This window comes from Triticum aestivum, chromosome 7A, assembly GCF_018294505.1.
Source record: "Triticum aestivum cultivar Chinese Spring chromosome 7A, IWGSC CS RefSeq v2.1, whole genome shotgun sequence".
Taxonomy (NCBI): domain Eukaryota; kingdom Viridiplantae; phylum Streptophyta; class Magnoliopsida; order Poales; family Poaceae; genus Triticum; species Triticum aestivum.
In genome coordinates this window covers 565,801,951-565,807,950 of record NC_057812.1, presented here as the reverse complement: position 1 = coordinate 565,807,950, position 6,000 = coordinate 565,801,951, and the positions used below count along the sequence as shown (strand labels likewise).

The 6,000-nt window shown below is 41.8% G+C and overlaps 1 pseudogene; it reads left to right on the top strand.

Moving 5' to 3' along the window:
* Positions 1–356: 356 nt before the first annotated feature.
* Positions 357–4,802, top strand: LOC123153487 (disease resistance protein Pik-2-like; annotated as a pseudogene).
* Positions 4,803–6,000: the final 1,198 nt, after the last annotated feature.

Genomic DNA, 6,000 nt, shown 5'->3' with positions numbered 1-6,000 from the left:
TACGCTGCAAATAACTGAAAGAACTCCTCTAATCAATAATGTGGGATCAGTGTGGTCATCAATGGGGCTTTAACTGCACTTGTGCAGATCCGTGGGCCATACTCATCTATTATCCATGGAATACGACCAATATATGTTTTGGCAATGTAAATACAACATGAATCACGGAAAATGAATGGTGTGGATACCATTCTCGCGTGGCACCATGTCCACTCGTGATTTATCAGGATATATAGCCTCTATAAACGAAGTCGATGCCAGGGTGAATAGCACATGCTCTGCCCATCATCAACCAAGCCTTCCATTCAATTGCTACTTCTCCAAACACCAGCAAGCTAATTAACCACCGACCGAGCATGGCGCAGCTCGTCATGACGGGCACCCTCCTGCCCAAGCTGGCCAGCCTGCTCACGGAGGAGCGCGGCCTTCACAGGGCCGCCAGGGGCGAGATCATGTTCCTCAAAGTCGAGATGGAGAGCATGCAGGCGGCCCTCGTCAAGGTATCGCTGGCGCCGATCGACAAGCCACCCGACGTCCAACTTAAGCTCTGGGCCAAGGAAGTGCAGGACCTGTCCCGCGATCTCGAGGACAGCGTCGACAGGTTCATGGTGCGTATGTGGACCGATGGGCTGGACAAGTCTCACATCTTCATGGGCTTCATCCACAGGAGACTCAACCTGTTGACGACGGCCAAGATCCGCCACAAGATAGTCAATGATATCAGAGACATCAAGAGCCGTGCCAAGGAGGTCGGTAGACGGCGTGATGCATGCAAGGTCGACATCCTTCCCGCTAGGCCAGCTTCCATGACCACTGATAGCCTTCGCCAGTTAGCCTTGTACAGAAAGGCCACGGAGCTCATTGGCACCGAAGAGAAGAGCAATGAGCTAGTGAAGATGCTGAGAGTGGGTGATGAGGTGTCGGCGAAACAACTCAAGATGGTCTCTATTGTTGGCTTTGGAGGGTTGGGCAAGACAACTCTTGCAAATGCGGCGTTTCAGAAGCTTAAAGCGGAGTTCGATTGTGGAGCTTTTGTCTCCGTGTCTTCTACTCCTAATATCGAGAAGATCTTCAAGAACTTACTCCATCAACTTGACAACAAATGGTATCAAAACATTAATGAATCGATGTGGGGAGAAACAGAACTCATTGCTGAAATAAGAGAATTCCTTCGGAACAAGAGGTATATGTTTTTCATCCTCCTAGGGTTTTGATATGTTGACTGTGAGTTCTTAATTATTAGCTCCTTATATTGATGTTTGTGGTTAAAGTGTAAGCCAGTATTGTCTTACAACTACTCGTGGACATGTTCCCTAGTAAGGCTGGATTTAAAGAAATCAAATACAGTAGGTAGTATAGGTAATTAAGACTAATGTCATATATGTAGTCGTGATTCTACATATGGTTCCTATCATTGACTTGTATACAGACGCAATATTATTTGTAGAGAGGTGCTAACCGATGTGAGCCTAATAACTACTGTTTTGAAACTTTGTATGTGCTAATAGCATATACATTGGTTACCTGTGACAAAAACTATGACTATGTAATTATATAAATACATACTTCTTTTTTGCTAAACCATTAGTATTGATTATCCAATTGTATTATATTGTTCTATGAGTATTGCTAAGCTAATTTCTTTTGACTTCATCCTTTTCCTACCCCTTTGATCCTCTTAAACATTTAGAATATCGTACCTTTAACTCCAAATCAAGTGACCCTTCTACACTAAAACCTTGTAGAATTATAATATGGAAATACCATAACAGATTGAATTTCTAGTTTGTGCTTAATAAATATTTTAGGAAATTAATATTCCCAAAAAAATGTGAAATCCTTCAAACAGAAATCTTGTATGCATAAGTTATAATATTGTCGTGATTTTTAAATATTAGGGACGAGTGTCACTCAAGTCTATGCTAAAAATTGAAGACATGTGTTTTTTGTTTCCCAACGTATATAACATCATTCATTTTTATTTGTTCCCAATATGTTGTGATGTTTTGGGAAATTCTAGCAGGTGAGTCTTAGATTCATCAAGATGGAAAAAGTGGTTTGGTAGGGTAAATGTAGAATAATGAACTACTAGAATGTAAAAGAATAAATTATAATTTAGAACGCGTTATCTATAGCACTTTGGGAACGAAACTAAGGGTTTAAACTAGTCAGTTGGAGCAAGGCTCTTATTGCGTGCCTTGTCAGCCCAACACCTATACGCTGCACACCCAAACTTAATACCTTATACTCTGAGACCACATAACATTGATATTTTTCTCTTCCCCGATGAAGGCCACCAAACCAACTTTTTTCATTCGTATAGGTGGTACCATCACCAAGTACTTATTATACACTTGTTTGTTCCCTTGTCAATTATATGTTTGATTGAAATTTCTTAATGGTACTCAAATAATTAGAACATATAAAAATGCATCTACTAATATATATGATCATCTGGTATTTCCCCATAGGTACATCATTGTTATTGACGACATATGGGATAAATCTGTCTGGAAAAATATTAGATGTGCTTTGATTGAGAATGAATGTGGAAGTAGAGTAATCACAGCAACTCGCATTCTAGGTGTTGCCAAAGAAGATGGTGATGTTTATGAAATGAAACCTCTTTCTACCGCTGACTCAAAAATATTATTCCACCAAAGAATATTTGGAAAAGGAGAAAAATGCTCTCATAAACAGTTGGTCGAAGTATCAGAGAAAAATTTAATGAAATGTGGTGGAGTACCATTAGCTATCATTACAATATCTAGCTTGTTGGCGGAAAGAAATGACAGCGCACATTGGTCCAAGGTTTACCAATCTATGGGCACCGGGCTGGAAAATAATCCAGATGTGAATGACATGAGAAGGATATTATATGTTAGTTACTATTATCTGCCTCCTCATCTCAAGATTTGCTTGTTATTTTTAAGTTTGTATCCAGAGGATTGCAAATTTAAGAGAAAGTATTTAATTTGGAAGTGGGTGGGTGAAGGTTTTATTCAGCCAGAACAAGGAAAGAGCTTGTACGAAGTAGGAGAGGAATACTTCGACGAGCTTATTAACCAAAGCTTAATCCAGCCAGTAAGTAGTAAATGGGATTTGCATTCTGCTTTTTCGGCTGGCTCAAAAAAGAAGGCAAGTTATTGCCGTTTACATGACATGGTTCTTGATCTCATCACTTGTTTGTCGCGTGAAGAAAATTTTATGACAACATTAGGTGGTCAACAGTATGAGTCTGTACCAGGAAAGATCCGTCGACTATCCCTCCATACCAGCAAGCAAGAGGATGCCAAGGTGCTCTCTACAATGAATATGTCCCATGTCAGGTCACTTACGGTGTTCAGGAAATCATTTTCTCTGTTGCCAACACTTTCAAGCTTTCCACTCTTAAGTGCACTGGATTTAACCAACTGTAAGCAGGTGGATGATCGGCACTTTATGCTTATATGCAATATGTTTCACCTAAGGTACTTGTGGCTATTTGGAACCTACATCACAGAGATCCCGAGAGAGATTGCAAATCTCCGGCTTTTGCAGGTACTCGACATAGGTGATACTAAAATAGAGGAGCTGCCATCAACTTTTGAACAATTGTGCCAGCTGGTCTATCTGCGTGTTAATACTTGGATAAGAGTACCATATGGATCCGAGAATCTGAAACCTCTACAAGAGTTGAAGTCGGTGATTGTCATGTCCCCATCTGTCCTGCTTGATCTGTCCGGGCTGGCCGAGTTGAGGTGCCTTGATATGAAAGTCATTGAATGGGACAAGAGTTTTGAGGAGCCCTTCCGCCAGTGTCTGTCCAAGCTCATCAACCTCCAAACCTTGAAAGTGAGTGGTTGCGATATTGCCCGGAGTCTGGATGTGGAACTTTATTGTTGTCGGGGCCTCAACAGCTTCAGCGCATCCTTCAGTGCCAAGATGGATGTCCTCGCTCTCCTCTCTGTCGCACCTTGTGATCTCCTTGTACACACTGGGGGAGGAAGACCTTCATGTCCTAGGTTGCATACCATCCCTCCGTCATCTCGACATGAGTGTGTTCGGAGCCACACGTCGGCAGAGACAAGGATGGCCCGTCATCGATGCTGTTAGCTACCCATTCAGGTGTCTAACAGAGTTGAGATATGCTCACAATGCGGAGGTGGTTTTTGCATCTGGAGCCATGCCGAAGCTCCGGATCCTGGAGCTGCATATCGGAGCGCGGGATACCATGCATCAGTCTGGCTATTTTGACTTGGGCTTGGAGAACCTCTGTTCGCTTCAGCAGGTAATTATCAATCTGGAATGTTACGAGGCTCAGCCGGAGGAGATGGAGGCCAGGGAGGCTGCATTCCGTAAAGCGGTCCAGATGAATCCCAACAACCCCACACTCAACTTGAATAAGGTACTGCCTCCGGTCCTTTTTACTCTGTATATAAAAATTGTCTGAAGTCAAACTTTACAAAGTTTGATCATATTTATATAAAAAAAATATCAACATCTACCATGATAAAGTTATACAACATGAAACTTTAAGTCATGACGCATCTATTAGTATTGATTTCACATTGTGAATGTTGGTATTTTTTTCTATAAAGTTGGTCAAACTTTACGAGGCTTGACTTCAGACAAATCTAATATGCAAACTAAAAAGGACCGGAGGGAGTAAATAACTCGATCTAGTACTACTGCTGATCTAATTCTTGAAGCACGTATAGCTACCTGCTACTCCTTCTGTAAATAAATATAAAAGATCATTAAAATAGTGATTTAAAATGTCTTATATTTTTCTATAGAAGGAGTACGTCCTCACTAACTAATTCTCTAACTAATTACCTACTTGCTTTGAAATGTGACACAATTATCACAAATATGTCGTGGATTGAACGATGCTGCTAGTATTTCTGTAGTACTACCATTTAGCTATACCAGCTCACCCGATTGACTACTGATCCTTCAAACATCTTGTCTTTTTTTTTACTCAGTGGTAATGTCCCTTTCCATAGCGCCGGCGATTCATTCCAAGCTACAACTATTACTGAGGCGTGCAATTTGGGATTTGGCATCACAAACTGGTGCAGTACGTTTGAACCTTCGAACTTTGAAGTTCAAAGGGTGGTGCCGATGGTCATGCGAAGCCAGGTGATGGCGGTCCATTGCTGCTCATGGAAGCGTAGTGCTGGTTACCTCCTTTGGTGTGATTTGTGTCATGCTTTGTTTGTAATAAGTAGTTATCTTGAAGTGTTATCCACTGCTAGCAGGTTTTTGCCCCGTAGGGGATGTTTCAAATTCGAGCATCTCCAGCGGGTTTCCTGCTAGTGCACCAACTGGATAGCTTGGTATGATTCTGCTTCAATTTCATATCAACTTTTTCCACGGATATCTTTCGGATTTAGTTTGCAAGCGGTAACAAACATCTGAATAGCTTATAGAAGCAAGCAACCGTCAATTTGTTCCCAACACTGGATCCTATTCTAACGATGCTAGCAGGCGATGTCAAGCTAGCTAGCATTCATACTTCATGCTTCTCTGTTCCTTGGATTCAGAGTTTTCTATGTGGTCTTCTTATTTTGGAAAATACTCCGTCAGACGAACAACCATGTTTCCACCTAAGAGCATCTCCAGCAGTTTCCATATAAATCATCTCCGATAAAGGGTTCATCTCCAATAGAGGGTTACCGAGCTGCAGCAAGATGGTACAGGCGGCGAGGCAGGAACGGAAGTTTCCGATTGGCTCCTGCCACGGCTTGCAGAATCATCGAGGGAGATACAACTCCCCTTGTTTCTTTTTTTGACCTCTGCAAGGTAAGTTGGGAACTTGGGATACTCCCTCTGTGAGAGGTCTTGCCTGTACTCTGAGAGCCGTGGCCAGGCATTGAAGAGATTGCATTGAATCAAAGTTCAAAATAAACGCTGTATAGTACTAGTTTGCTAAAGACTTGCCGAGGGTTTAAAAATTCATTAAACAAGGACAGGCTTTAAAGTTCGAGTATGAAGATATCTACACCGGCTGGCCAA